This window comes from Canis lupus, chromosome 5 (genome assembly GCF_011100685.1).
Source record: "Canis lupus familiaris isolate Mischka breed German Shepherd chromosome 5, alternate assembly UU_Cfam_GSD_1.0, whole genome shotgun sequence".
In the NCBI taxonomy this organism is placed as follows: Eukaryota; Metazoa; Chordata; class Mammalia; order Carnivora; family Canidae; genus Canis; species Canis lupus.
Window position 1 is genome coordinate 23,239,322 of NC_049226.1, and position 16,007 is coordinate 23,255,328.

Consider the following 16,007-nt stretch of genomic DNA (forward strand, 5'->3'; position numbering starts at 1 on the left):
ACGGACTGCAATAACTTGAGAAAAAGGCAGATAACATGAGAAATTTTTTTAGGGAGGGAGCAGCTTTAATATATTTGTAGGTTGAAGAGAAGACACAGTGGAGAGGTAGAAGTTAAAAACATTAAAGAAATGGGATAAATGATGGGTGCATGCCTGGAGGTGATAGAAATGGGGATCAAACGAGTGGTTGGAAGGGAGAGGACCAATTCTATCTGAGGTCAGAGACATGAAAGTTTGAAAGAAGTTCATAACTGAGACAGCTGGAATTTCTGATGCATGTACTGCATATCCGAGCCTGATGACTGAAATTTATGCAGGGCTGAAAAAATGTCTTTGGTTGTCCATTTAAGAAAGGTCTAACAGTTCAGCAGGGAGCCATCAGCTCTCTAACAATGGGCATAAATTTTGAGGACCTCTCATTAACACCTGAAAGCCATTGATCTCTCTGTCCACCAGGAAAGGAGTGACCTCATTAACATTCCAAGGCTTCTCCTATCAAGGAATTCAAGGAGCACATACCAGGGCACAGACTATATCTCCACACTTTCAAAAAAGGGAAAAAAGAAAAACTTGTGTGAAACCAAACATTCAGAGCTCCTGGGGAAGCAGACACGTGGATTGTCCAGAGAGCCTCCAGAGGCAACAGCTGCTTGATTACAAATGATGAGCGTAACTAGCGCTTCTTACTGTGTAGAGAAGTTAAATAAGGAAACAAAATCACAAAATTGCCCATGAGAAATTAGGCAGGCAGGAAGTGCTAACCTCCTCAGCCAGTAATTCAAAGTCCATTCTGGAAATCCAAATCATTAGCTTCTTCATTGCCAGAAATTTGGTTTCCACCCACGTCATTCAAGGGACACTTCAGTTCCAAAGGTCACCTGTAAACGGCTAAGGGTCAAGTTCAGCAGCCTTTCTCATTGCTCACTTTTCTCAAGTGTGTTTGCAACTCTAGACACCATTAAATGCCTGTCTTTTGTTTTTTTGCCTAGTCTTGAAATCTGTCTGTTGTTGGCTCTTAGTTTCCGTAAGCCCTCTGACAGTTCTGTTTTTCCTCTTTTCTTGTAATTGTGGGGACTTCTCCAAGACCTGAGCTACGCTCCTGTGTTCTCCTCAAACTCCTATCCAAGGTAAAAGATGGGTTGGGACAGGGAGTAGACAGGGCTGGCTTAAAGATGGTGGGCTTCTAAGATGGCACTGAACTAAAACTGCAGTCGGTAGGAAGAGCAGTAGGGGACCCAAGTAGACAATAGGACAAAGGGTATTATGATTAGGGTGGGTTTTTTCTTTGTTTGTTTTTTTGGTAAAGGGCCAGATACTAAATACTTTGGACGGCCAGTCTCTCTGGTAACTATTCAATTCTGCCATTGCAGCATAACAACAGCCATAGGTGTATGTAAACAAATGAACATAGCTATATTTCAATAAAACTGTTTCTAAAAACAGGCATCAGCCCATGCAGTGAACTTTATTGAGCACAATTCCAGTGGAGGCTAATGAGGAGAAAAAAGTTAAACCCAAAGTCTACGGCCTGCACCACTGTGCCATGAATGTCTCAAGTGGATCCTGACCCAGTTGGTGAATAATGGGAGAGATTTTCTGAGAAACTACCAGGTGACCATGTGCAAACTGGAACTCCTTTTACAGATGAGAAAAAAGCTGAAAGAGGTACCAAGTTGATTAACAACATCTCTCTTGGGCACCTGGGTGGCTCCGTGATTGAACATCTGCCTTTGGCTCAGGTTGTGATCCCAGGGTCCCGGAATCGAGTGCCACAATGGGCTCCCCACAGGGAGCCTGCTTCTCCCTCTGCCTCTCTCTGAGTGTCTCTCATGAATAAATATATAAAATCTAAAAAAAAAAAAAAAAAAAAAAAAAAAAAAGAACATCTCTCTCTCTTGTGGAAATGCAAGAGAGGGACACAATATGTCAGCCTTAGGTGACCAATATGTCAGGCTTAGGTGACCCAGAGCCCATGCAGTGTGGTACAGTGGGTAGAGCTCTACATGTGGATGCTGGGGGTTTCCAGAGCTCACAATGTGTTCATTCACTCTTCTGAGCTTAAGGTGGCTAGTATGTAACCATGACCTCCTAAAAGGAACTTTTCAGGAGGTTTTATGAGCCAGAATGAGCAAAAATTCTAGCATAGTCCCTAGCATATAGTGAGTACTTCTTAAATACTGCTTGTGTTTCCCTTTTATAAGGATCTTCAGTGGATAAAATAAAAATAAATAAATCACATCAGAAACTGGAAGGCAGCATGCAGATAGCACTCAGCATTCTTGTTCATGTGCTGAGCCCAACCTGACCTCTCTCCTTACCTGCAGTCCTGGCTGCCCCTAGTCTCCCGTTGCCCCCATCCAGCCTTTAAAACCACCTACATGAAGACTTGTCCCTAGGATACAGTCTCAAATAATATTTGTTGAATAGAATGGAGTTAAAAAATAATTTGTAATTGTGTGTGGTGATGGATATTCACTTGTTTTGGTAGTCATTTTGTGTTACATTCATGTATCAAATCATTAGGTTGTATGTCTAATACTCATACAGTGCTGTATGTCAATCATTTATCAATTTGAAAAGAGAAATAGGTATCACATTTTATTGCTTGATTATGAAATGCTTAATGAGAAAGATTATTATTTCCATGGGCTCTCTGGTCATACATGTTCTTTTGTAAGTGGCTGTTCTTGTACTCTTCATTTTTATTGGTTTGGAAGAGCTTTATATATGTTAAGGATATGACCTTTTTACTGTAACACACATTACAAAACAAACATATTTTTCTTATTAAAAAAAAAAGGACAGGGTTGACTACCACTCTCCTGTCAAAACCTTCAAATACCATCAATTTCTGGAGCCATCAATCAGGCCATCAAAAATTGGGGACCTGTTTTGGATAATAATACAGTGTGTATTACCAGTCAGTCCTACTACCTTGTTAATTCAGAGATCATCTTTCCTCCATTTCAAGATCAGTCCTCAGTCTTTCTCACTGTGTTCAGCAGGCTAGGCTAGGAACAGAATTCCTCCCAAATAATACAAGGGCCTTTCACCATGAATATCCTCTCCCCTCTGTGCATCTTAGGAGTTGCCTGGAGTCTAATGTTAATAGCACAGTTCTGGAGTGCATCAGTGGATGTGAAATCTGAGTGCTGCCACTTTCTACCTGGGTTACCACAACCATGCTCCTTAAGCTTTCCATGCCTTGATTCTTTGCATTGGTAAATAAATATAAATAATAGCAGGATTTTTATGAAGATGAAATAAGATAACTTATGAAAAATGCTTAGTGCCAAACCTATACTAACTGCCTAAAGGGAAGCTATCACATTAAGCCAAAATAAGCCATCTTTTGTTTTCTGATTTTTTTCTGTTTTTATAGCACATATAAGGGGAAAATTCAGAGAAAATCCTATAGAAATATAAAGTGAGACACAGAAAAGTAATTATAAAAACATCAAAGTTGTGCTCACTTCAGCAGCACATATATTAAAATTGGAATGATGTGGAAAAGATTAGCATGGCCCCTGTACAAGGATGACATGCAAATTTGTGAAGCTTCCATATTTAAAAACAAAAACAAAAAAGAACACCTGAAAATTACCCACAACAGTTTTGCCAGTCAAAAACCTAAAATAACAGATATTATTGCTTTGATATATTTCCTTCTAGGCTTTCTCCGTGCATATGCACACACATCCTTTTTTAGACATACATATTTAACTGGGCTGCTCTGGTTGGATAACGTGCTCCTTCTTACCTTTTGCTCAGTTGATAAATACCCTGCAAAAATATGATATTTTAAAGGTCTCAGAATATTCCTTAGAATTAATGGATCATAATATATTTTGCCATTCCTCTATTATAAAACTAAATTTGAGGCACCTGGGTGGTTCAGTGATTGAGCATCTGCCTTTGATTCAGGTGGTGATCCCAGGGTCCCAGGATCGAGTCCTGCATCAGGCCCCCACAGGCAGCCTGCTTCTCCCTCTGCCTGTGTCTCTGCTTCTCTCTCTCTCTGTGTCTCTCATGAATAAATAAATAAAATATTTAAAAACAAAACGAAACTAAATTTTATAAAGCTAAATTTATAAAACTCAGCTTTAAAAATTGTTCCAACCATAATTCCATGAGCTATTCTAATAATTATGGCTTATCTAAGAAGAATGACAGCAAACACTTAAAAACACATGCTTCTGTTCTCTCCTAAGTATCTAAATCTCTGCTATTGCAATTATTTTTAAACCCTGTGGTCAAAGCTGTGAAAAGTCAATGAAAGCCAAAACGCCTTTGCAGGTTTCATTCTCTCTTTCGCCACCTTCTGAGACTTTAAGTTGCAGGCTTCTTCCCTCTTCTGACAGCCATTATGCAAGCTAAGTGAAGCTCTGAGTCCAGAGCTGAGTGGAATGAGGTCTGTAAAGAAAAATATCAAATATCTCTGTGGCATGTCTTTGCTACCAGCAGAGCTGTGTAAAATCCATGTAGAATGACTGCCTCATAAAACTTGGTTAACTGCAAATATTCCTTGTCATAGCTTTCAGACAGCATGAACCTTCCGTTTTAACCTTGCAAATGATTTAAAGAATGTACACTGGGTACACTTTGCCTATCTCATTTGCCCTCCTTTCCAAAATGCCTTTGGAGGTTCTGGGAAAAGACAGGTCCATTTTTATTTGCAAAACCCTTTAGGTTTCATTTCATTCCATTTTAATAAATATTGTTGAGAACCTCCTACTTGCCAGGCACTCACTGGGTGCTGTGAGGAGGAAGGAGAAAATGCAAAGATGAAAGAGACAGGTCTTTCTGCCCTTGAAGAATTGAAAATCTACTAGAAAGCTGTAAGATGTGTGAACAAATAGCTCTAATTCTAGGCAGAACGAAATAAAGCTAAACAAAGGAGCATATATTGTGCCTAGTGACTGCAAAGGAAAAATGGAAAACATTTAAGCAAGAAGAGGTTACATTTGAAGTAAGCCTTGAAGGATGTCTAGGCTTTTTTAATAAGGGGCAGGGGGGAAGACAGCAAAACCATTAATGAGTTTCTGCTAGGCATTTTAACTTCTGAATCAGATTACACTAGGGGCTTCTGTGAACACTGATTTATTAAGTCCAAAAAAACCCCCAACACTTTGACTAGGAATTATCATTTTCTTATTAATGAGAAACGTAAGTAATCTAGGTAGGACTATGCCTCTAAAGAGTAGAATAGGGACTAGACTGATTGCAAGTCTGTGCTGGGACTTTCTAGACCAAGAGGACACATTACTGGAATGATCATGGAAGTATAAAAATGCAGGGTGGCTTCAGAAAATTGCTTACATTGTCTGCATTTTCAGAAAATTGCTTACTTACATTGTATCTTAAAACAAACAAACAAACAAAAACCAAGGACAAAACCAAAAACTTTAGGTGGATATAGTATCTTTCACCCTAGGAGAAGAAGAAAAGGTGTATATATGTTAGGTTAGTAACAAACAAATCCTAAAATTTTAGAGGCATAACATGGAAAGGTTCAATCTTTGCTTATGAAAATCCACACCAGGTCTAATGACTCCAAGGCAGTTTCCTCCTAGGCGTTGACACATGGACTTGCACTGCTGTTAGTATCACAGAGCTACACTACCTCGAGCATCTACAGCATTTAAACTTTTCACACTATCCAGGTAGCCACAGAAGGAAACAGAAAATGCAGAGAACCCACACTTTTTTTTGCCCTTCTATATTTTGGCCTTGAGTGACACACATCACATCTGCTTATAGCAGCTGAAAGATCTAGTCACATGGTCCACCCTAAAATAACGTTGTCCTCTTATGTGCCCAGGAAGAAGAAAAGGAAAAATGATTTGGTGAAAACAAAGCTGGTTTCTGGCACACAAGGCAATGGTAATTTAGGATGTATGTATTTATGAATTTAATATATAATATTATAATATTATTTATTATATTATAATAATATGTAACATATTAGATAGTCATACTATATGTCATCTATAATAATTCATGTAAACTGAACCACAAACCATCCCCATCTTAAAAGAGAATAAGCAGGTCTTTGTGACCCTGCAGCCAGTGCATGACTGGCATGCTCCTCAGTTGGGGACATATCCCTCCAAGCCAGGCAGCTCCCATCACCTGAGAGCAATTCTCTGGAGGAAGAGCAGCTGTGACAGTTTTATATGGGTACTTGACTAAGTGTGGTCTCTAGTTACCCAGTAAAACACTGGGTATAGCTGTAAAGGTATTTGCAGATGTGATTAAAGTCCATAATCAGTTTACAGTAAGTAAGGAAGATCATCCTAGATAATCTGGGTGGGCCTGATTCAAGCAGTTAGAAGGCTTAAGAGCAAAACTGAGGTTTCCCTGGAGAGGAAGAAATTCTGTTTATAGACAATAGTTTGGGGGCAAATTCAGCCTATGGAGTCTAGCTTGTCCTTCCTGACAGCCTATGGATTTCTCCAGATTTGCCTAGCCAGCACTCAGAATCATGTGGTCAATCCTTGCAATCAATCAATCAATTTCTCTCTCTCTCTTTCCCCCACTGGTTCTGTTTCTCTGTTGGAACCCTTAGGGATACAGCTGCTGAGGTTGAGAGCAGCTGGTGATCACTGCACCGTTGGGTAAAGGGCACAGAATGACACCATCTACTAAAGCCACCCAGCTAATGAGACAAATGGCAGAATTTGCTGAGTCATGGACCACCTTGGCAGGAGGAAGATTGCCAGAAGGAAAGAGTGAATTTTTCTTCTTGAGAAAGCACTTTGTGCTCACTTTTGAGTCATATGTTCCAAAGGGAGTATATGTCCAAAAGGGGAGATGGAGAGACTTTTTAAAAATGTGTCTGTCTGAGGACAATTAGCATGAGGACACCTACCATTTAAACTTTAACACAAAGCATTGTTTGGTTATCAACTACTTACCTTATATTACGCAGTGGTAAAAAAAAAATAAAAAATAAAAAATAAATCCCAGTAACTTCCCAGTATCCTTACAACCTTGGATGCCTTGTGGTTCCCAATCCATTTCCTTTGCTTTTCTATACCTCTTAATGTATTTGAGCAGACATCACCACAAATAATGCAAAATTATATGACTCTTTTTTTTCTGCTAGAGATCTAGCATAGATGGTTTGAAATTTAAAAGTTCAGTGTGTCATCTGGGGGAGGAAACTATTTTCTGGTGGCACTGCTGTCAAACCAGAAAACATAGCTGGATATTGAACGGTATTAAATGTAGGGCAAAGCAAATTCAATAACATACTCTTGCCTTCTAAATTCCCATCAACACTACCCAATAACACAGGCATAGCTAAGCCAAAAGACACATAGATAAGCTAAAAAGAAGAAATAAGGAAAAATAGAGTGGTGGAAGAAAAAGCAGAAAAATGGGAGGGAAAGTCTTCATGCTTCATTAAGATAAGCCAAAACTAGAGAGAAATTACTTTATTGCTTCTAATTAGCAAAGGAAATATCTTTAAAAGTTGGAATTTTATTTAAAAGGGTGGGGAAGACCGATGTCTGAGGGTTGGAGAAAAACAAAATACTGAAGAGATAGTTGCAAGATAGAAGTGGAATAAAAAGCAGAATCCAGGAAATCCAACTTTCAAGAACTCCTCTCTAATATGAAACCAAAGAAATTTGGAAGCACAACTCCCTGTACACCATTTGTCAAGTTTTAAAAGGAATCCAAATGGCAGTTCAGTGTGTGTGCTGCTCTGCATGAGAACAGGAGCTGAGTCAATTGACCAGAGACGACAGAGGCTGGACTCTGATCCAGGCCTGATTCGAGGTCAACAGCATGGCCTAAAAAGCTACCGTGTTGGCTATGGGCATATTACACTTTACTGCTTTGCTAAGATATATTGAACCCCTTTGCTGGTCTAGATATTTCAAGTTGGGCAGCTAAGTTCAGTTATCACTTTAGATGGAAATTCCTCCAGTAAAGACTAAGTGGCACCAAAATACAATAGACTTGAGCAACACCAAAATACAATAGAGCCAGCATAGAGGAGTGCCCAGTCTCTTGAGCATGACCTGTTGCTAGCGCCAGGCTTTCTCTGTGTGTTCTCCTGTCTTCCCTTTGCAGCTCAATGATATGGTCTATTCTATGCCACCTCCATCAATCTCCCTTTCCCACTGCTAGGATTCTGGTATTATCCATTTCCAACATGTGGAGTTTTTTTCCACAACACCAAGCAATTCTTTGACACCAACTGAATATCTTATAATTCAACTCAATTCTGACACTGGAGATAGCACCAGATTCCACAGGTTAAGGCCTCAGTCCTACAAGACTGACCCCTTACCTCCCACTTCAGATGCAATTTGTAGGTATGGGTTGTCCCCTGTGCTTCTGACTAACTGGTTACAGATCAGAGGTTCCAATGACTACCTTCTTGGGTTCGATTAATTTGTTAGAGCACTCACAGAACTCAGAGAAACATTTTACTAATTATATTACCAGTTCATTATAAAGGGATTTAACTTATGTAGATAGATGCCTACAGCAAGGTATGTGGGAAGGGGCATGGAGCTTCCATGCTCTAGGAATGCACCCTTCTTCCTGCATCTCCTCGTGTTCACCAAACTGGAACCCCATCCTTTTGGGTTAATGGAAGCTCTGTTGATTAAATTAGTGAATGCTGGTGATTTAACTCAATCCTCAGCCCCTCTCCTCTCCCTGAAGGTTGAGAGGTTGGGTTCCCCTGACAACCAACTCTCATTCTCAGCTTTCCAAAATTCATCTAGTTAGCATAACTTACGAAATTCCTAGGGCTTTAGGAGCTATGTGCCAGGAATAGTGGATGAAGACCAAATATATGTTTCTTACCATAAATATCATACCACCTAAAACATGCATTTTGTAAAATTTCATTTAATTGTTGGAGGACCTAATATTGACAGATATTTACAAATACTCTCAGAAATAAAATGTATAACAGAGAAAAGGCAGTCTCTGAGAAGGGCAGTCAGGGCCACCATCTGAGACTGAATATACAAATAGACAATGCCCAGACCAGATGTGAAAATAGAACACTGACCCACAACCTGGAGCAACCCCCTTATTTGCAATAATCAGCCTAGGAAGTCTACCAGCTATTTAAGTCAGACTTGTAGGAAGCTGGATTGCTATCTTTACTAACAATTCAGGAAACCAAGCAATAACTTCTGTAACAATCCAGCTCAAAATGACTGGACTTGATTAATAACTGACAGCTTCTCAAATTCTTTTTTTTTAAAGATTTTATTTATATATTCATGAGAAACAGAGAGAGAGAGAAAGAGAGAGAGAGGCAGAGACACAGGCAAAGGGAGAAGCAGGCTCCATTCAAGGAGCCTGATGCGGGACTCAATTCCGAATCTCAGGATCATGACCTGAACCAAAGGCAGACAGACGCTCAACCCCTGAGCCACCCAGTGTCCCAGCTTCCTAATTCTTGCCCCTCATTCTAATTTAGGACCAACCAGAGAGAGCCAAATATGCACCCTTAACCAATCATACAAGATGTCAAGCCTATAGGCTTCCATTTGGCCCACCTACAGCTCCCCCCACACCAACAGCTCCCAATCAAGGCACACCTGAGGCCTCCCATCATTTCCACTATAAAACTTTCCCACTCCTCTGCTTATCTTTGAGTTTCCATCAAAATGCAAGTGATGGTGGCTGACTCCCTTGCTATAGTGAGCTCTGAGCAAAGTTGGTTGGTCTTATTTTCACACAGGTATGGTTGTACAGGCTATATGCTGGAGGCTAAGGAGGGAGCATCTAAGGCATAGTCTATGGAACAGCACCACCTTAAAGTTGTACCATCTTCACCCCTCACCATCATATGGGGCATTTCTGGGCAGGCTCAGCCTTGGTTCCTGAAAGCAGAGCATAGAATATACAGAGGGCCAGAGTGGGTATGGCAGCTATCTGGCCACACATCCCCAGAGGCACCTGGGGAAGTACAAGACCATTTCAGATCCCTAGATGCTTGCTCAGGTTACCAGCTCTACATAGACATTCCAGGGGGCTGCCTCCGGGGGGCTGTTTCTTTTGACTTAACACTGTCATCCTAGCGTTGCCACTATCCCTGCTCTAGCCTTTATCTACCACCCATTGCAAAGCTGTTCTTCAGAAAAAGGTGAGAGCTCCACCCTTCAGATGTGTGGATATTGGCACATTGTGTCCATGTCTGCTTTTCTTGCCCCCGGTTTGTCATGCCGTCCTGATTGGGTCTGCTCTTGCAACACAAGGCCTTCACTACACAGTACACACATAAATAACACTGAGCTCATTTCATTTTCTGAGGTAGCAGGCCTTAATTCTCAACAGAATTATTCCTTAAGCCAGAGGTCACAAACACAAAGTCCCTCTGTGGACTAGCAGTTCATCTAAATATGAGACACAGGTTTGGTAGGAAATATGGAGAACAAGAGAGATGGTGCCTCCTCTAAAAGGAGCAGCTAGTAACCTCAACTAGTTGTGTTGAGGATTGACATAGACAGTAGTGAGCTAGCTCATACTGGTCTACAACAGCCGATTGTGTGCATATCTTCTCAACTCCACTTTTATAATGTCACATCAGTAGCTTGAAATCAGTAATGGTGGGAGTGTTTATAGCACAGAAATGGCAAATGCTGCAAATGAGGATTCTTTTTTCTTGACAGCTGGACGTTAAACATCTATCAGTATACCCCTGAATATGTGTCAAGTGTTCCCAGATGCCTAATATTTTGAGACAAGCAGAAAGTCAAATGTCTTTGTGAACACTCTCAATTTTTAAGTTAAAAATATTACAAATATTTTTTAAATCATGACAAAATAAAACATCACTGTGGGCCACCTGCTTGCAACCTCTGCCTTATGCCAATGTATCAGAACCTTGCTCATGCCTTCAGGTCTCTAATTTACACTCGTAAACATTGAGCAAGAGACTCAAAGGAGCCTAAGTACATTTGTTAAATTCCAAATGGTTAACATTTATCACAGGTAGTTTCTTTACATCCTAAATGTGCACAAACATTTATTATCATATCTAAGAAGACTCAATGAATATGAAAAAGTCCATTTTAAAGCTGTATAAAAAAAGAATCATTCCATCTGTTAAACCAAAGTGATTCATAGATATTAATGACATAGCCCTCTTTTGAATAATTATATACCTTGTAGAGTAGTTGGAAAAAATAAAATTACTGTAATACATATGTGCATATATTAATGAATATATATGTATGTGTATACGTATGTATATATACACACACCACAACACATACATATACATCTATGCACAGACAAAGGAATAAAAACAATACCTAGAAAGTGGGATGGCTTTTAAATAAACAGTAAGGGAAGGCAAAAAAGTGAAACATTATAGTCAATATTGCTGGAATCAGAAGAAATTACTAAATGCTGACTGATGTTAATATAATGACATTGCTAGATCATGTAGATGTCAGAGTGTTTGACGTCAGAGGAAACAAACATTCCATCCTTTAAAAGTCCCTTGCTGTCCTTGTCAGAAACATTTGGTTTAATCCTTCCTCCTCACCTTCTGGGCACATGCCAAAATTTCTGGCATTAACCATTGATTGTAGTGAACACTACGTGGTCACTAAAATTTCAGTTTATTTTGCATTTCTGATTTGAAGTTTCTGCCAACACCCATGATGATAATTCATTTTACCCAGCTCAGGGATTGTTATCAGGGTGTTATATTGTAGTATAAGTGGGTTATAAAGATAAGAAAATCTCCTCACATTAATCACTGCCGTACTGAAACACTGGGCCAGCATTACTTCAGAACCCATAATGTAATTGGGAGCTATAATCCCTTGGTTGCTGCTTTTTCAGTGACTTGTTCTCCAAATGAGATAGGAGCTTAATAAAAAATAAAAATATTAAGAGTGAGAAGCCATATACAGAAATGTCTAACATGCAGTGACATTTTAAAGATTAGAATTTAATTGTGCCCGTTTCCCCCACTCGTTTCCCCCACTCTACAGCCTCTTTTCATGTACAGATCTTTGAAATGCAGAGTAAATGGTTCTCATCCTTCTTTGTTTATGGTACAGATGAAAAATTCAACAGCTAGGTCTCACCATAATCTGCCTTGCATACCCTTATAAATTTTCTGTCCTTATTGCCAGTAGAACACTGTCCTCATCAACTTTGAAATGGAAAGCAGTCCAGGATAGAAATTCTTATCCTTTTATATTAGTTATCCTGTTAAAATGATCTGAAAATCACCTTGACTCGGTGTTGCCTTTATTAGTGGCCCAAACTCCAAAATAAAGGTGACACCGAAATTCTGAATATTAACATATCATTGTAATTTAATAGAGGAGTATGCTAGTCCTCATTAATATTCTAAATGCCTAACTGCTCTAATAAGCAATTTAAAGTACTGCTGAGGCAGATAGGAGAAGGAAAGGAAAAAGATCTCAGAATATTGGGTACTTTGTGAGAAACAGGTTATCAAGCAAGTCCAGATTTTTACATAATGCACTTTCAGGGCTATTTGGAAAATATTCATCCTTGGGGTTCATTCATGGGATGCAAACACTGCTGGAATTCTCATGACACTGTGTATTTAGATTTTTTTTTTTTTAAAGTCACCTTATTCAAATAAAGTGCAAGTTCTTACTATACCAGAAGCTAAAACAATGGCCCAGGTGATGAAATGCTGATTGTGGAGATAACAATGATGATAATAAACATGGAGGGGATAAGATACAGAAGCTAATTGGAATCTGACTAGATTATCTAACACTCTGAATTCTAAGATTCTCAAAGTGGTAAGATTCTGGTCACAAACTTCCCAGCTTTGCTTGGGAAGAAGCTAAGATCAGTTTCTCCTGCTTAGCCTTAGGTCACACCTTAAAAGTAATTTCTTCCAGGAAGCTTCTTCTCAGGTCAGGTTATCTCTACTGGCAGAGTACCCTTCAATTCCCATTCTTATGGTCTATCACATTTTATTATGATTGCCTCTTTAATTGTCTCCTCTGACAGCCTCGAGGGCAGGGATCTTTTCTGTCTTGTTCAATATTTTATTACAGACCCAAGAACAGGGCAAGGCACATAGGAGTATTAAATAAATATTTATAGAACAAATACAAAAATAAATATATCCATTCAGGTACTTACTGCTCCAAACTATCTCAAGTGTATCAACCTCTGCTTTTATTTCAAATTTAAATGTTATGTGTAGTTAGAAGAGACTTTTACTTATGGCCCTCTGCTATTTGTGCAATTATGGTAAATAACTTGCTAAAATGTTTAAGATTTTAGCTTTCTCTTTGCAAAATATAGGTTTGTACTCAATGAGCCTTTCCCATCTTGAACAAAGATGAATTCAACAATCATTTATTGATATCCAAATATACATAAGGAATCAGAGTCTGTTGAGGCATATCTATTCATTCAACAAATATTTTTTTGAGCACTTACCATATACTACGCAGTGTCTAGACACTAGGGATATAATAGTAAACAAAACAAAGGTACTTGTCTTTGTGGAGTTTATGTGCTGATGAGGGAAGACAGGCCACAAAAAATATGTAAAAAATATAAAGCATCAGATCATAAATGCTGTGGAAAAAAAAAATAAAGCCGAAAAGGGAGACAAGGGTACAAGAGGGTGGCAGGAGCAGAGGGTGGGGGGTGGGGGAGTGGGGTGGGGAGCAGGAGTGGTCAGAGAAATTCCTCCCTCAAAAAGCAACTCTTGAATAAAAGCCTGATATAGTGGGAAGCCACTTATGTACTTGTCTGGAGGGTAAACATAACAAGCAGAAGAAATTGTAATTGCCAAGTCCTGAGGAATGAACCTAAAGAATGATCCCTAGGTTTTGTGCCCGAACAACCAGATGAATGGAATTGTCATTGAATGAGGCAAGAAGGCTGTGGGAAGTGCAGATTTGTTAGGACTGTAGGTAGGAAAAGAAATTGGGAATCATCAAAGGATGAAATTATTGAAAGACTGCATCTTGGGACATTCCAAAGTTTGGAAGTCAGGAGAGTGAGGAAGAGCTGACAACAAGAAGAAAACAATAAGACAAAATGAATTTTTTGTTTATTTTCCAACTAAGAAGGAGCAGCCAGCAAGGTAAGCCAGAAACAGAGTGTGGCGTTCTCGAGGCCAAGAAAGAATGGTGTTTAAGAAGAAGACTATGTAAAAGGCAGTTTATAGATCCAGTAAGATGTAGACTCAGGAATTAACCAGTTTACATGGTATCAAAGAGGTGCATGGTAACTTTACCAAGAGAAAGTTCAACGGATAAGTAAGAGGTGAAAGGCCAAATGGGATGGATTCAAGAGAGAATGAGAGAAGAGGAATTAGAACTAACATACATAGACTAATATTTGGAAATGTTTACTATAAGAGGGAGCAGAGCAATGAGGGGCAATTGGAAGAGAGAATAGGGTCGGAAAAAGCTTTGTTTCAGATAGGAGAAATAAAAATCACTTATAAGCTGAGATTATGATCAATGAAAGATAGTAAAACTGACAATTCATGAAAGAAGAGGGAATTATTGTAAATTATGTGCTGGAGTGAGTGAGAGGGAGCAAGACCTAATGTTCAAGTAAAAGGATCAGTCTCCAGTAGAAGAAGGGTCACTTAATCCATAATAACAAGCACGAAGGAACAATAAATGGGCACAAATGCAACCAGGTAGTCAGTGGTGATGAATATATTGGGCATTCTTTCTTTTTTGGCTTTTATGTTCTCAGTGAAAGACCAGTGAGGCCAAACACTGAAGAGTGTGAAGACTTAGAAAAGTGAGGACAATGGAGGCTTTAGAACATGGCAAGCAGCTGTCATCAGGAAGAGCAGAGGAGTGAAAAAACTAGCAAGATACAATAAGTTTAAGATCCATGCCAAGAGCTTATTTGAGGCTATTAGTTATGAAATTAGATTTCAGCATATGAACTTAGGGAACACAAATATCCTGTCTATAGCAATCATGTTTATGAGTTTCCCCAGCAATGTGTAGTTATCGGGGTACAGATACAAAATAAGTGGAAGATTGGATTTAACCAAGGCAGGGGTTTTGCTAGCCAAGTATAGTAAATATAGAGAGGTGCCAGGTACTTGAGCATGTCTGAAGGAGACAATTTATAATGATAAACCATGAAATTTAAACTGAGTAAGAGGACTAGTAAGATCATGAAAGGGTCACAATGGTTCAGTGACATCAATGGATTGTAAGTCCTAATAATTAAGACACTTGGATCTGAGGTATTTTAGTGGGTGAATGGAAACTAACAGGTTTAACATTGAGTCAGAAAAGAGGTTGAATTTATTGGTAATGACAAGAGAGAACTATGGAAGTGGGTGACCTGGATATGGAGGGTGCAAGGTTATTGTAGGTGAGGTGACAAGGTAACTAACATTCCAGGATCTTGGGAGGATTATCTTCATGGACATTGACATATCCAGGAATTATGATCATAGTATTGGAAAGAGTCAGTAATCAAAGAGCTAAAACTTAAAGAGTGATTGGGGTGTCCCAGGGGTAGGTGATGGCTGGGAGAATCTAATAATATGCTGTTCAGTGGTGATAAGTCAACTTGGAAGTGAGAAAGTGAGAGGACCCTCAACTCACCTTCATACCTTGTAGATGTGTACTGTAAGATAAAATGCTACCACTTGAGAGGCTGCAGAGGAAGCAGAAATCCCAGGCAAGAGCCATCCAGCTTTCAGTTGAGCAAGCAAAGAACACAGAGAGAGGATGTTGAGGAAATCAGTAATTTTGCTGGAGATGGGCTGCAAACCCTGGAGGGCATAATGGGACTGTTTCAGGGGAGTCCACTTTTCTCCCTCTGCCTGCTGCTCCCCCCACTTGTGCTCTCTTTATAAATAAATAAATAAAATCTTAAAAAATAAACAAATAAATGCAAATTGAATCATGTGGCTTCCCTGATTGAAGCCTTGTGAGGGCTTCCCATTACACACAGAATGAAACCCACATAGTTACCAATGCCAACAGGCTCTTATAAGCAGGCCTCTGCTAACCTCAGTGACTTCG

At 39.4% G+C, this 16,007-nt stretch overlaps 1 long non-coding RNA gene and 1 other non-coding gene across 2 annotated transcripts; both read left to right on the forward strand.

Annotated features, from left to right (window-relative positions):
- The first annotated feature begins 587 nt into the window (after window positions 1-587).
- On the forward strand, window positions 588-6,887 carry LOC111095852. Its single transcript, XR_005359326.1, has 4 exons — window positions 588-1,127; window positions 1,444-1,665; window positions 5,822-5,895; window positions 6,569-6,887. It is a non-coding gene; the product is annotated as an uncharacterized LOC111095852 (long non-coding RNA).
- LOC119872111 lies at window positions 3,466-3,572 on the forward strand. Its single transcript, XR_005360294.1, has one exon. It is a non-coding gene; the product is annotated as a U6 spliceosomal RNA (small nuclear RNA).
- Window positions 6,888-16,007: the final 9,120 nt, after the last annotated feature.